Raw genomic sequence first — 16,842 nt, forward strand, 5'->3', positions numbered from 1 at the left:
TTCTACAATATTTGTCCTTTTGGGACTAAGTTCACTCAGTATAATGTTCTACAGTCCCTCCCAAGCTAGTTAATAATTTACAAAATCATTACTCCTGCATGCTGTGTAGTATTTCTTTGTATAAACATACCATAATTTCTCAATCCATTCGTTTGTTGTTGGACATCTGGAGTATTTCCATTTGTGCTTCAGTTCTCATTTTCTTGAGGTATATGCCAAGTGGTCAAACATTCTTCTAAGTGGTTTAGCACTGGTCTGTGATTTGCTGTACAGAGGTAACTCATGGTTGGGTGATGCCAAATACTGTGACACTGATGTGCCAAATGAGATAAGGTTACCCATAGTGGACAGTGTTTGATGGAGCTTCCCGATTAAAAAAAGCTTGGAAGCAGGAGTGTCATCCACTTCCGAAATGACTTGCCTCTGGAAACTCTATGAACAGTGTTCAGATCTTTCATTCATAGGGTCGCTATGAGTTGTATTCAATTTGATGGCACTTAACAGTAACAGCAACATATGCCAAGTAGTGGAATAGGGGGTCATATGGAATTTCTATGTTCAGCTTTTTGAAGAAGTGCCAAATTGCTGGCCAGAGTGGTTATACTACTTTGCAATCCTACTAACAATGTCAAGATTGAAAGGGAAATTGTCAAATTTATTTGGAGAGGCAAAGACCGCAAATAAGCAAAACACTTCTGAGAAACAAAAATGAGGTGGGAGGCAAAGCACTCCTTGACTTCAAAACCTATTGCCCAGTGGTAGTAATTAAAACAGCATGGTACTGGTACAATGACAGGCACCTAGACCAATGGAATAGAATTAAGAACCCAGAAACAGACCCAGCTATCTATGGCTGATATTTGACAAGGAAATCAAAGCTATCAAATGGGGAAATGACAACCTCTTCAACAAATGGTGTTGGCAAAAATTGACTTCCACCAGCAGAAATCTGAAACAGGATCCACATCTCATACAATACACAAAAATCAACTCCAGATGGATCAGAGACCTGGGTGTTGTTCAATATTTTGTTTATAGGATCCTTCAGAATTACAGCTTCAGGCTTAAACTTTATTTTATTTCTTTAATCCTTAGAAATGTGAAGTGTATTCTTTCTTTTTTTATTTTTCTTATCCCAGATCTTTGTATATTTCCCTATATACTACTAAATCTTCTCTAACTGTCCTTTGAAGTTTTCTATTCAGGTGGTTTGGGGTTTTATTGTTTGTTTGTTTTTTTCACTTTATCATTTCTTCCATTACCTTTAGTTGCAACTGTTCATTTAAGAGCAAATTTCAGAGCCTCTTCTGACGTACACTTTTGTCATTTCATTTTTTCTTGTTTTTAAAGTACATTTTACTTCTTTAATTTTAGAAGTCCTTGAAGTCATCCCATAACTCATGTGGTTTTTAAGTATCAATCAATGTATTCTTTAGATTATCTCTAAAATTAAATGAGATATATTCAAGGCTATAGTTTAGATCTAGTAGACTTATTCTAATTTTCTTCAGCTTCAACGTCAACTTTCATATGAGCAGTTTCCAATCTGCTTCAAAGTTGACTCCTGGCCTTACTCAGGCTGATAAGAGCCTGGGGAGTTACAGACATATAATGACAGTGTTATGGGACTGCATAGAAGTGCACTAAAGTCAGCCTGGAGCTGTACTCCCAGGAAGAGCTGATGATCAAATAACATGCTCAGGTCAGCTATTTCACATTCTATGGTTGTTGGTTTTTTAAAAAATTACATAATCCCCTGAAAGAACAAAGCTTCTGAATAACCCCAGAAAATTCAGTCTGAAAAAGAAATGAACCTAAATATGATCATTTGATTTTTTTTTCACCTTTTTTCCTCCTTCTCACAAGTGGTTCCATTCCTATCTCCCTACTGACTGCAAAATAAAGAATGCATTTTTTTTTTACTTTGAAAGTGGGGTATGTGTTTTATATCCAAAGTTTTGTATATTCTGAATGAACAAATTCTGAATTTATAAGCATTTTTGAGCACTTACTACTTGCAAGGTAGTTTTGTAAATACTTTCACACATGAGTTACTCATTGCAGTCAAGTCAGAACCAACTTGTAACTACCCGCTGGCAGTTTTTCCACAGGCTGCACTGGAGGAGATGGCTCGTCTTTCCTCCAAGGAGGCACCACTGGATTTGAACCGTCAAGAGGCTCCAACTTTGGATTAACAGTTAACTCTCTACAGACCATGTCACCAGAGCTCCCTCTCCATTTCACAGACATATAAATAAAGGGAAAGTTAAATAATTTACCCACGGTCACAAAAGTGGCGGAGAATGGAAATTCTTTACCCAATATCCATTCTATTCTTCTTGCTTTTTAAGTAAGCTTAATTTTCTTAATAACAGCATAATGCTCACCTAAAAATTACACCCAATAGCCTTTTCCAATGAGGGTGATCACCATGACACAGTCACTTGGCCAGGGATGACCCAAAGTCCTTTAAAGGAGTCTGAACCAGAAGCCACTCTCTATTCTGCCCCTTGTCCTTCTCTATGCTTTCTAATGAAAATTAAAAAAAAAAAGTCTTAACTGCTGTTTCTGGAATCATCTTGAGCCCAAGAAGAGTCAGACATAGACTCAAGGTTAGTAGCACAGGAAAATCAAGTTACCACTGACAGATACTGTGCCAGCTACGGATCTCCCAGTTCTCATCACTGTTTGATAAGAAAAGATAGACTAATTGATTTCCAAAATGAAGCTAGGTAAGCAATGGTGAAATATTCCTTGATGGTATTTCTCAGTGTCTAAAATTCATAGGCAACAAGGACTTTCTTTGAGCAGTTAAAATGTACAGGTGTTAGAATGAGGAATTAAATAAAGAATAACCTGAATATGGAGTCTGTTGTTATCAGGTGACTTCGAGTTGAGTACAACTCATAGTGACCCTATGACCAACATATCTCAATCCTGTTCTAGCCTGTGCCACCATTACCATCTCTGATCCACTTAAGCCATTGCAACAGTCAGTGAATGTATCAATCCAGCCTACTGAGAGTCTTTTTCTCTTTCACTGATTTTCAACCTTTGCAAGCATGATAACCCTTTTTAAGGAATAACATCTCCTAAAACATGTCCAAAGTTTGAGGGATCAAACTTTGCCATCCTTGTCTCCAAGGATTGCTTTCTTGCTGCACTTTTTCTAAGACATGCTTATTTGTTCTGTTAGAAGTCCATGGGATATTCAGTGCTCTTTTCCAACATCACAACTCAAAGTGTAGTTTACCACACAACCCACTAGTCTATAAGGTCCATAAAGCAGAAAGCCTCACATTCTCAAGCATTAGAAATTTGGTTTCCGTGGATCCGAGGATCTGATCCCTTCATTTTAAGAGCCTCTCTGAGAATTTCAGTTCCCTTTTCTCTTCCCAAACCCTCATAATACTCAGGAAACCTACATAAAGTCCTACCCATTTATATTGCATTTTCATATTTTTTCCCACATACTTACATGCGAACCCCTTCACATGAAGCGGATAAGACAATTCCACTCAGAAAAGAGTATAAAAAGAATTTTTCTATCTAAAGAGTTTAAAGAACTTCACAAAATTACATTTTATTTTTCAAGTGTCCTGAGTGATTTATGGCTTGTCCTTTCTCATGTGTAGAATTTTATTGCTGGGAGATACATTAAGATTTTTGAGCTTTTAGTTAGTTGTCTATGTGGAATGAGACTTTTATGAGACACCCTAAAAAAAATACAAAAGTATAAAACAACAATTGTTCAAACTGTAGGGGTAAAGAAAGGAAACAAAATTTGAAAGCCAGAGATTCTCAGGTGAACATAGCTAATGAATGCCACATGATCTTGGCAGAAGAAGCCACAAGTTTGATTCTGAACTTTCTAGTTGCTAAGGCAAAAAAAGCAAAATTACAGTTTCAACTGACAGGCAGGAAATCTAGGGGAAAAATCTAAGCCCAAGACTTACCCTTGGCACTATATCCTTGGTGAGCACACTCATAGTCCTTTGTTGTTATCATTGTTATGTGCCATCGAGTCACCTGTGACTCATAAAGACATTAGCTCAGAAAGCTTCCCTATCCTGATCCAATCTCATCATCACTGACAAACCTAATCCCATTGCTCCAGTCACTGAGTCAATCCATCTCATCCAGGGTCTTCCTCTTCTGCGCTATCCTTCCACCCTTCCAAGCATGATGTCTCTCTCCAAGGACTGGTCCCCTTCTGGCCATGTGCCCAAAGTATGGGAGATAGAGCCTCAAAGTCCTTGCCTCAGGGAACAGCCTGGTTTCATCCTCTCCGGAACAGACCTGTTTGTTCTCCTGGCAGTTCATGGTATGTACAACACTCTTCTCCAGCACCACAGCTGAAAGGCATTGATCCTAACATTTTTAGTTATTGTCCAGCTCTCTGATGCATAGTCCCTTGTAAGCATGGAAACCAGGAAACTGAGGAACAAGATACTCACAAAATTGAGGAGGCTGAGCTATTCACTACGGTCCAGCAGTCAAGTCATTAGATAGAGAGTAAAGTTTTTTTCTCAGAACATGAGATCTCAGCTAGCATAGGCAACTACTAAAATGAAGTTTAACTAAAACTGGGAAGCAGAAGACTGGCTAGTCACAAATGCTCATTAAAGGGGATTCCAGAGAGTATTTCTGTATTGGAGCCTTTCTGAGCAGTGTCTTGGAGAGGGAAAATCATTAGAGTCTAAATAATCTAAAGTCCAGGGCTTTTGTGGCATGGACAGTATAAGGCTACAAATTGTGGGGTTTGTGGTAATCCTCTTTCTAGAAATTCAGTCTTAACAAGCACATTTCTGACTAAGGTATAGACCCCAGGCGGGCCTTCATCAAGCAAGAAGCCATCTGTTATGCAGGTTTTGAGTAGTCTGGTCCTTGTCACCATGTCTCCTCATCAGGAATTTCTAGTTGTATGTGTAATAAAGCTTTGAAGCTTTATTAATACAAGTCTGCCCTAAGAGAAGAATACAAATTCTACATGCTGATAAAATCAAGTCTAACATTTGAAGGACACTGTGCTTCTGTTAGTTCTTCTGTTAAGGGTGATGGAAAAGTTCAGAAATGGTTAATGGAGGTGATTGAGAAACATAACATGTTGAAGGTCATCAATTTTACTGAACTGTAGATGTGAAGACTATTGAAATGGGAAGTGTTTTGTTATTTATGTATTTCCAAAATTTGGGGGGAAGGGAATGAAGTCTGAACTAGCTTCCTAGGCATGGCTCAGTCCCCTGGAAGATGACCAGCCAGTTCTTCCCCTGAAGGCAACTTCTCCCACCGTCTTGTGTTCACACTTCCACAAAGACAAGCATTGAGGAGACCTTGAGTGGCACACACGTCAGTGTCCGGCTTCTTCATTTTACCTCTTCCCTTACTTGTTTGGCTAACCTTCACAGATCACTTTCCATCTGACCACCAGCAATGCACGTTGCTTCTGAGAGATAATGTGTGCCTCAGAGCCTACACACTGAAGTACAAATTCATTGTATCAAAAACAACCAAATTGCTGGTCCTTCATTTACTATGTGCTTTCCTCAAGAGTAAATTTGAAAATTATAGCTTTTCTCAGGTGTTTTATACCAGATTTCAAACAGCCCATCCCAGCGTGAAACTGCAGAAAATTGAAATGAGCATGGAAGCGCAAGGTGGAGAAGGATCAACTTTATCTTATAATTAGTGGGGATGGAAAATTATTTCAGAGACACAAATGGAACGGCAATAATAAGGTTCAGGTTCTGATTGCCTGTTGTTCATAAACAAGTTGCTTGTGTGGTCTAAGTTTGTTTGTGATGACTGAACAGGACTGGCAGAGCTGTTTCCATTTTGGCTTCAAAAAGATCTCTTACACAAAGTAATAAAACAAAATAAAATGAATAATTGACAGTGCCTGCATTTGTAGGTTGACATGGGGAAGGAGGAAGAAATACACAGACTTGATGCCTTTCAGACTTATTGTGAAACATTCTTCCCTAGAAGGCCTTTGCTGATATACCACTGTTGCTGTTGTTGTTGTGTACCAAGAAGTGCTAACCGACTCATAACTGATCCTCCATTGGCCTTTTATATTCTGTATATAATATTGTCCATCTTTCTCCGATGGAGCATCTGGTGGATTTGAAGCCAGTACCTTTGGGTTGGCAGCATAGCTTTTTACCACTAGGCCTGTAGACCTCTCCTAATACCAATTGCCAATTAGCAATCATTTCTTAGTCTAAATTTCTATTCTATCTTTTCTTTTTGCATCATTCTCATGGAACTTATTTTGCTGCCACTCTCCTGGGATTCTTACTTTCCCTCATGGACAAAGGAAGGATCTATGAATCTCTCCTGTTTACCTTGAAGTGCTGGTTTCAGCTCTGATTATTAAAGGGCACGGAATCAAGCACTGGAGAAACTGTGGTATGATGACCTCCCTTTTGTATGTGTAGTTCTTTACTCTTCCCATAGTGATCTACAGATTCAGGGAAGTTCAGATGGCTTGATATCATCTGGACTTCCCAAAGCCGTGGGAAATGCACAAAGGTTTTTAATCACTCTTTTATCTTTTTATGGGTTGTTGTTGTTCTTGTTATCGAGTCGCTTGCGACTCATAGAGACCCTATGTACAAGAGCCCTAAACACGCTTCTATCCTGCGCCAACCTAGCCATCTCAAATGCACTTATTCCCACCTCTCTAGTCACAGAATCGATCCATCTCATCAAAGGTCTTCCTCTCCTTCACCACCCCTCCACTCTGCCAAACATGATGTCCCTCTCCAAGGACCAGTCTCTCCTTGCAACATGCCCAAAATATGTCAGACGAAGCTTCAGAATCCTTGACTCCAGGGAACATTCTGGCTTCACCTTCTCCAGGACAAACCTGTTTGTTCTCCCAGCAGTCCATGGTATATTCAACACTCTTCTCCAGCACCACAGCTCAAAGGCATCAGTTCTCTTTCTATCAACCCTAGTCACTGTCCAACTCTCTGATGCATAGCAGGTAATTGAGAAGTCTATAGCCCGGATCAGCCGCACCTTAGTCTCCATCCTGACATCGTTGCTCTTCAGTACTCTTGAGAGGTCCCTCACAGCTGACTTTCCCAATGCAATTCGTCTCTTGATTTCCTGGCTGCTGTTACCAAGAGTGTTGACCGTGGAGCCAAGTAAACTAAAACTGTTAACTATCTCAATCTCTTCACCATCCATACTGATGCTGCCAATTGGCCCAGTGGTTAGAATCTTTGTTTTCTTGATGTGAGCTTCAGTCCATAGAGGAGGCTGCAGTCCTTGATCTTCTGCAGCAAGCACTTCCGATCCTTCTCAGTTTCAGCAAGCAGAGTTGTGTCATCGGCATAATGCAGGTTGGTGATGATTCTTCCACCAATCCTGATGCCACATTCCTCTTCGTATAGCCCAGCGTCTCAGATGACCTGTTCTGCATACAGATTGAAAAGGTATGGAGACAGAATACATCCCTGGCGAACCAATTTCTTGATTTTGAACCATGTAGTGTCTCCTTACTCTGAATCAGCTCCAAAATGGGAAACGTGATACCATCTATCTTACAAGATAGTAACAAATAGGATGAAAGAATTAATATTTCTAAAAATGTTTACAACAGATTATGACAGGTACAAAGTACAAAGTACTGTGTTGTATATATGCAGTTATTGTTTTCTTTTTCACAATTATTATCTTATTTCGTCTGAGAAGTTTAGGACCTAGTTTTTCTGCCAGGGTGCTGGCCCAACATGAAGTGTTTCTGTGACAGTCACTTCCAGCTCATGACCCTCCATGTTTTTGTCTGAACAACCCAGGCTAAAAGTGGATCAACTATGCTTGCCCAGACAATCCAGGACTGGTTCCACTGAAATAATGTTTTGACACTTGCAAGCACCTTCCCTTTCTTCTCTAAGATTTATCTCTTCTCTTCTGGATGAGAAAAGATCTTCTGCTCTGAATGCCCTCAACCATCCTGAATTATGTCCAACAGCCACTAGAGTAATGCGTTAGGCAAAGTGGATGGGAGCGGACAGACAACCAGTGCTGCTCAATACTTTGTGTTATTGTTTTCAAGTACCACTGAGTCAGAACTGGCTCATAGTTAATCCTCCAGCAGGCTTTCAAAGGCAATAAATTGCACAGAAATTGCACTTCCCATCTTTATGTTTCAGAGAAGCTGGTGGATTTGAACTGGGAACTTCTGGGTTGGTAGTGCAACTCCTTGCCACTAACCCACCAGAGCTCCCTGTTCACTGCCTTAGTTAAGCCCTAGAAAAATGAAAGGCAGTGAGGAGATCAGAAGAAGCATTCCATCAGCTATACTGAGTCTGCTGGTTCAACAACAGAGGGAAGAGAATAAAGCAGAGGGGCAGGTGGGTCAAAACTACTCGTATTCCCAGAATAAGGCCAGAACCATCCGTCAGGCCAACTGTCCTGAGTATCCTTCCACTAGTTATTGTTCATTGTATATCGTCAAGAACATTCCAGCTCACAGTGACTCTAGAAGAGAGTAGAACAGCTCCATGTATTTCCAAGGCTATCCTCTTTATAGATGTAGATTGCCATGTCTTTTTCCAGCAGAGATGCTGTTGAATTTAAACTACCAACTGTTTGGTTAGCAGTGAAGCAATTAACCATTGTACTACCATGGATATTGAAAGGTCAAAAACAAATGAATAATTAAACCATTAAAAAGAAAAACACCAGTTAAATGAGGGATTAGATGGAACACTATATATATGAATAAAACAGAATGCAAATAAAAGAAAGGAAGGAAGACATCATAACACCATGTTCTGGGATTTGATGAGGGAGAAAGTACAACTACTTCTTTAGCATAACAGACCCTTTTCAATTCTTTCTCATTTGCCCACTTTTGAAAGTCACCTACCACAGGATCCCATTCCCTTCTTACCCCATCAGAAAAGCATCTCTCTTTCATTTGAAAGAAATCACAGATTCCATTTCAACTTTGTTAAAAATTGTTAGTCCACTCCTGTTTTAATTTCTTAACCTCACATGCCATCCCATCACTCAAATTATCTTAGCTGTCTTGGGGCCAAGGCAGCCCTGACAGTTCTCTTCTGCAATCTTTCATTTCCTCTCAGTTATTTTCTTATCATTAGTACTCCCACTGGTACTGAACCCAGGATCTTCTTTCTGTAGTCAATTGCCAATAAGACAGATGAATTGCAATATCTATATGCACTTTATTACAGATCTGGGAGGACAGTGAGTTCCCCTCAAAAACTGTCTCTCCATCTAGGAGTGATCATTACCTTTTATACAAGGGTGAGACACCAACTCACTTAACAATGCACTTTTGTTAGTAAAATGAAAGAATTTCTACATCTGAAAAAAAACCAAAACATTCCGTAAACAAGCAACCTACAAAAGAGTTAACACATGACAGAAAAACAGGCCCTGAAAAGATAAAGGCTAACTCAGGAAAGATCCACCTCCCCTCCTGGCAAGCAGGCAGATTAAGATACGTTTTACATATGACTGGTAAAACTAGTTTCTAAGAGGTAAATGCTGATCTAGGAAAGATGCATTTCCTCTCCTAGTAAACAGACCACTTAAATTACTTTTACATGGCTAAAGAAAGAAAACAAAGACTTCTAAGACAAGGTAACAGTTTTACAGTCTAGAGAAAACTGATGTCAGTTTTATAACTGATATATTTTTAGATAATTCTGAATTTATACCACCTTATCACCTCCACCTTCTCCTCCTCTGAATTCCAGGAGGATCGACAAGGAGTTGTTTCATTTTTGTATGTCCAATGCCTCACTGGAAGCAGGAGTGACATCCACTTCCTAAACAACACGCCTCCAGAGACTCTATGAACTTTGATAAATGTCAATAGTTGTAGAGGGGCTTCAGGCCTTTTGTTCATAGGGTTGCTATAAGTTGTTCTTGACTTGAAGGCAATCATAACAATGCCTCATTTAGTGTTGGTAAACGTTAGCCAAATTCCGTGAGATCAGGGACTGAGCTCTAGTCATCTCAGAATGTGCCCTCCCTCTAGCAACTTGCTAATTCAATGGAAATTCTGAAAATGTGGTTATTTCTAAGGAAGGAAAACTCTATTATTTTTCAAATTAATATTATAAATTTCCACAGTAATGAGTTTTAAGGAGTACAATGTGTGGGTTGAAGGAATGGTTATTGGAAAAATTTTGATTCATGACCTTCATGTTCTGTTAAAGCTGGTCATTTCGGAAAATGACTGATCTTTGAAGTTTGTAAATCATGAATTGCAAGTGTTTTTAAGGCAATGCATGCAACTTAACCTACATCTACAGACTACATCCAGCCTATGTATGAGTACTTCCAGGAATAAGAAAAACACTAGTTCATTAAGCATCTACAGCAATTTGCGGCTATAGCAAGTTCATCTTTTACTAATCATTAGAAACAATCGTTAAGAGTATAGGATTCTATGGCAAAAAGTAACATACTTATACACAGGGATAGGTAAAAAGAAAATGTAAAATGCGCATTATGAATATGCCCTTGAAAAATATGCATGGTGGGAGGAAATGAATCAAGACAACAATTAATTTCCTTAATAATTCATCTCAATACTTAACTTGGGAGAGACTGGAGAGCACTGAGCTGAGAGAACGCGCTCAGACTCACAAGGACTATGTCAGAAGAAGCTTCAGAATCCTTGCCAGGAGCAACCTGGTCTCACTGTCTCCAAGACAAATCTGTTTGTTCTCCTAGCAGTCCATGGTATATTCAATACTCTTCTCCAGCACCACAGCTCAAAGGCATCAATTCTCTATCATCCCTTGTCATTGTCCAGCTTTCTGATGTATAGTAAGTAATTGCGAAGACTTTGGCCTGCATCAGGTGCACTTTAGTTTCGAGGCTGACAATAAATTAGTATAATAATAATTAACAATAATACTAATTCATTTTGTTAAGCCCTTGTTATGTGCTTGGTTGAGCCCAGACTATTACATGGAAAGAAGTATCTTGTTCATGAATGAATGAATAAATAAATATCTTATTCTGTTATACAAAAGTGCCTGTGAGTCAAATCTGCTTAATGGCCGTTAACAGCACTGTGTACTAAGACCATTCTAGATGCTATGGATATTGCAGAACCAGGTACATGAGCCCTCATGGCTGTTACATGGTACTGGAATTGAGCCGTATTTTCTCTAACATTCAATTTTTTTACCCTAGACTTATATTTATAAGCAAAATTTTATAAAGTTTAATAAATATTCTTTATAATTGGTTTGTCCTGGAGAGGGTGAAGCTGGACTGCTCCTTGGGGGCAAGGATTCGGAAGCTTCATCTGACATACTTTGGACAAGTTGCCAGGAGGAACCAGTCCTCGGAGAGGGACATCATCCTTGGAAGGGTGGAGGGACAACACAAGAGAGGAAGACCCTCAATGAGATGGATTGATTCAGTGACTGGGGTAATGGGAGTAGGTGTTTCATAGATGGTGAGATTGGCACAGGATAGGTCAGAGTTTAGGGCTGTTGTACACAGGGTCGCTATGAGTTGCAGGGGACTCAACAGCACACAACAACAACAACACCATATTTGAATATCTTCTTTTTTTGATTTCTGGGGATTTAAAAAATATATACTATTCTAATAATTCTTCTCATGAAGAAGATATCAATCTTCTGCTAAAGAAATTCTCAGATTATATTGTCATACTTGCAAGGAATTCACCAGCTACATGATACTTTTCGTCAATCTCAAGGAGCAGAAGAACCATTAAATTCTCAAACTGGAAAAGATCCTTTAAATTATTTCTTCAAATTATCTCAAGTAGGAGAGGAGTTATACTGAGAAAACGTAAGTCAACTGACTGGAATGCAGAAATAATCCAACAATATCACTAGTATTGCATGTAGTAAACTATTGCTGTTGATATGTAAGGTTGGGCCAGAACGGACAGGTTTTCAGAGGCTCTAAATCACACAAGAGGAGGTTATCTATCCATCTTTCTTCCTCAGAATAGCAGGTAAGTTTGAACTGCACGCCTTTGGAATGGTAGCCTAATTACTTACTACCATGCCACCTGAGCTTCCTATAGCTTGTTTAAGACAAAAACAGTTCCAGCAGTACATCAACGGGCAACTACCAGGAATTCAAGCCAAATTCAGAAGAGAAAACTGAACCAAGGTGTATCATTGGTTATTTCAGGTAAATCTTCCCTAAAAGTAGAGTGCCAGAGAGATACTTGTGTGGATTATAACAAAGTATGGATAATATTGTAAGGAATGACAATTCCAGAGTACTTAGTTGTGCTAATGCAGCCCTATACGGAGACCAAGAGACAGTTGTTTGAATAAAACATGGTTTGAAGTAAGGAAAGATATGTTTCAGGATTGTTTCCTTTAATATTTATCATATTTCTTTAAACTGTGTGCTGCACATACAATGAGCTAAACTGTATGAAGACCATCACATCAAGATTATAAAGGCATACCCACGACTTGCAATATGTAACATTGTTTACTGAAAGTGAAGAAGACACACTGTACATACTGAAGAAGGTAAAAGACCTTCAGAAGAGATTACACTTCACAATAAACAAAACAAAACAAACAAACAAAAAATCCTTGTAATTGTAACAATTGGCAGCATCATGACAAGTGAAATACAGATTGAAGTTGTCAAAGATTTCATTTTACTTGGATCCACAATCCAACAATACATGGACGCAACAAGGAATATCAAACAATATATTGCATTGGACAAATCTACTGTAATAGCTTTCTATAAAGTGTTAAAAAGCATAAATATTACTTTGGAGAAAGCACACCTGAACTAAGACATGAATTTTTTCTATCACTTCACATGCATGTGAAAGCAGGAAAATAAATAAATAAAACTGAACAATCAAGGACACCTTTCAATTGTATTGTTAAGGAAGACTACGGAATATACCACGGAGAACAGAAATGCAAACAAACCTGTTTTAATAGAAGTATAGACAGAATGTTCCTTAAAATTGAGGATGATGAGATTTTCTTTATCTCCTGCACTTTCTACACATTATGGGGAGACACGATTTCCTAGAGAAGAACACTGAGTTTGGTGAAGTAAATGGTCATCAAGGAAGAAGAATATTTTTAATGAGAAGAACTGGAACCATGGTTGAAAATGGGCTTAAACATAACAATCTGTGGTTGGTGACGTGTTTTGCTTATGTTGTAAATCAGGACACTATGAGTTGGAATCAACTCAACAACACCTAACAGCAAACCTCAGTATTGGAAGGAAGCTTAGAGTTCAACCCTTCTGCCTTCCAACACTTAGAGTTCCTAGTTGTTTATCAAATATGAGTTTGATACCTAAGGACAAATCAGGCTGCCTCGGTGGTTCCCATGAGAGGTGCCTTGGAAGAAAGATCTACTGATACATTTTTAAAAATCATCCCCTAAAAGCCTAAGAGGCATAGTTCTACCCTCCTGTACAAAGTCACCACAGGGTAGAATTGATTCAGTGGCAACTGATTTGGCACATTTGATATAAAGACAAATCATCCCAGGTATTTATGAAATGATTCCAGAAGAGAAACTTAGTAAAAGACTCAAGAATAATTCATTTTGAGCAGACATGTACCTTAAATAATATCAGACTGAAGACACAGATCCAAGCCTTGGTCTTCACAATTACTTTCTGTGCTTCAGAGAGATGAACAAAGACTAAGGATAATAGAAGAAAGATCAATGCCTTTGAGTTGTCATGCTGGAGAACAGTCCATAGACTGAGAAGAGAACAAACAGAGGGAGCTCTGGTGGCCTACTAACAAGAAGTTGCACTGCAATCTCAGAGGTACATGGTTCAAATCCACCAGATGCTCTGCTGGAGAAGGAGGGGCAATCTCCTGTACCAGTCAGATTCAATTTAACAGTATACACATACAAAATAATAACATTTTAAAAAATGTTAAAAAAGAGAACAAACATATCTGTATTGGAGATGCTGAAACCAGGCTGCTCTTTAGAGGCAAGGATTCTGAAGCTCCATCTGACATACTTTGGGCATGTTGCCAGAAAGGATCAGTCCTTAGAGAAGGACATCATGCTTGGAAGGGTAGAGGGACAGCACAAGAGAGGAAGACCCTGAATGAGATGAGTTAATTCAGTGACTAGAGTAATGGGGGGGGTAGGTGTGTCAGAGACAGTGAGGCTGGTTCAGGATAGGTCAGTGTTCAGAGCTAGTGTGATAGGGTCTCTATGGGTCACAGATGACTTGAAGACACATAACAATAACATACCTTAAATAGCCCGTCTCTTTTCAGTTGTCTCCTGAAGCATCTGGACTGGAGTGTGTGTGAGCACCTGCTTCCATTCATTATGTGAAATTGCTCGTGGACACACTTGTGCCCTCCCTGCAACATAGCCATCAACGATAAATAGCACACCTCTCAAGAAAACAATTGTCCATCAAACCAAGGCCACTTTACCTGAGGTGACAGCAGACAGTTGGGAAAGAAAGCTTGATTACCCAGGTTGCTGCAGTCAAAACTCCCTGAAAGCCAGTGAAAATATTGCCCAAATACTAAATTCACAAGAAATGAAGTTCAATTTAATATCATTATTGGTCAATGCTGACAACTTTGAAATGGAATTTTTCTCTTGTTTGCTGGAGTGAATAAACCCTCCCAAGGCAGCTAGTTGTTTTAGAAAGCTTTGTAACCTATATTCACATAACTATTCAGTGCCAAAACTAGCAGTGCTTCTTGGTAGAGAGTTTTAAGAGGGACATGTACTGAATAAGGAAGGATATCTTTCTGCTTGGCCCAATGAGGTTGGTAGCATTTTAATTTACAAAGAATTATTTACGAGCAACCAGTGTCTATCTCAAGCTTTTGCTTTAAACGTCACAAAGTTTCTGTCAGGTCCACCTTATGACTTCTCTCTATTGCACTACACAGGGTAGAGGTGGCTGGAGGACACGTCTCTTCTCAGCAACTATGCTTGTCACGCACAGGGGGCAGCAAAATGCAAGGGCTCGTTTGTTCAGATCTGCTTGAAATGTGCTCTTTTTAATGTAGGAATTATTTTTGTCCTGTGGCAATGTCTTGATTCAACTGCTTTATTAAAAAATTATTAATATAATAATTCACTCATGCTTGAATAGGAAAACTCTCAGCCTGTTTGGAAATTAAATAACTATTTCCTACTGACAGCATTTCCTTTGAAATCAAAGTTTCCAAAATGGATGTTCCTGGGAGATTCTAACTCATAAGAGTTGAAGAGAGTATTAATTGCCCTTTTATTATTTATAATATTAGTGTCACTGTGCTGAAAATATTGTCCATACAAGTAATGAGGAACAGCCATAAATGGTGCCTGCTCTTTGAGAGGAAAGAGAATCACAATGTGAAAGATTAAATCTGTTTCATAGATGTCAGGATGGATGGTCTTTTTGCTCTGATTCCCTCTGAAAATGATCTGTACTGTGAAAACAGTAGACTTGACACTTGAAAATAAATCTATTAACTCAAGGTGTCTTGTTGGCGGTTCTTATTTCAAATCTGTAGCCTCTTCCATGCTCTTCTAGGTACAAGGAAAAGGAATTTTTTCTTCTGATCCAACAAGCAGAGAGCAGGCAGTTCTCAGCTATGGTTCAGGCCAGTGAGAACATGTAACCAATTCTCCATGCCTCAATTTCTTCATCTGTGAAATGGAGCTCTTTCTGCTGGGAAGTTCAGTACATAATGTTCCTGTGAAAATCAAATGAAAGCAAATAAATACACAAAGGTAATGCAAACTAAATGTGCTGTGCTCCCGTGGCACTAAAATCCATGCTTGGTTGCATTACTATACTACCATTTATCTGCATGCATGTCAGTCTCCCTAATGGACTTCAAGACTTGGAGTTGAGCATTTCTGTGCCTCATTAACGATCATTTCTGTTTCTTTTTAAAAATTACTTAAGTCTACATGACACGAAATTGAGTACAAAGGAGGGGGGGAAGTGTATTTTGTTTCACATCATGGAGAACAAACAACAAAATATTTGAACTCAATATATCAATTTTTTAACAGTGTATAAATACTTGTCATATAGTCCTAAAAAGAATTTCTCAGCCTTTAGCATAGATCTATCTGAAAGGAGAAAACATACACACACATGCACATACACATGGTCTGTCCTACGCCATAGTGTGAAAGCACAGGCACAAAAAAGGAGTGGGGTGTGGGTGTGTGTCAGGTGTGAGTGTTTGGTGTGTGTATATGAATGTTGAAGATTTAAAAAAAAAAAAGCCAAATCAAAAGGCGTATCAGTGAAAGAAATCAGCATGCTGTCAATAAAGAGAGGTGACTTTTTTTTTTGTTTGTTTGTTTTTAATACTGGAAGATCTGGTAGCCTAATTGCAAGGAGTTGCACTGCAATCCTGAAGACACATGGTTCGAGGCCACCAGCTGCTCGAGAGGAGAAGGATGGGCAATCTCTTCCTGTGCGATTAACTGCCTCATAGCGACCCTATGTACAAGAGTTCTGAACCCTGCACTATGTTGTGCCAGTCTCTCTGACTCCGACACACCTAATCCCATCACCCCCGTTATCATGTCAATCCATCTCTTTCGAGGTCTTCCTCTCCTGGGCTGTCCCTACACACAGACAAACACACACACACTGTGTACATGTGTGTGTGTTGTTGTTGTTGTGTGATGTCCAGTCAGTACTGACTCATAGCTGATGTTCCAGTGAGTGTTCTGAGGCAGTAAATTGCAGAAGAGATTGCTCATCTATTTTTCATGGAGTAAAGTTGGTGAAATCAAACTGCCTAACAGAACAGGCAGTACAATTCTGTACTTTTAAATATATATATCTTTAGTGGCTTAGGAGTAA

Source organism: Elephantulus edwardii, unplaced genomic scaffold (assembly GCF_000299155.1).
Source record: "Elephantulus edwardii isolate Elephantulus edwardi_28Jun2011 unplaced genomic scaffold, EleEdw1.0 scaffold00031, whole genome shotgun sequence".
NCBI classification, from domain to species: Eukaryota; Metazoa; Chordata; class Mammalia; order Macroscelidea; family Macroscelididae; genus Elephantulus; species Elephantulus edwardii.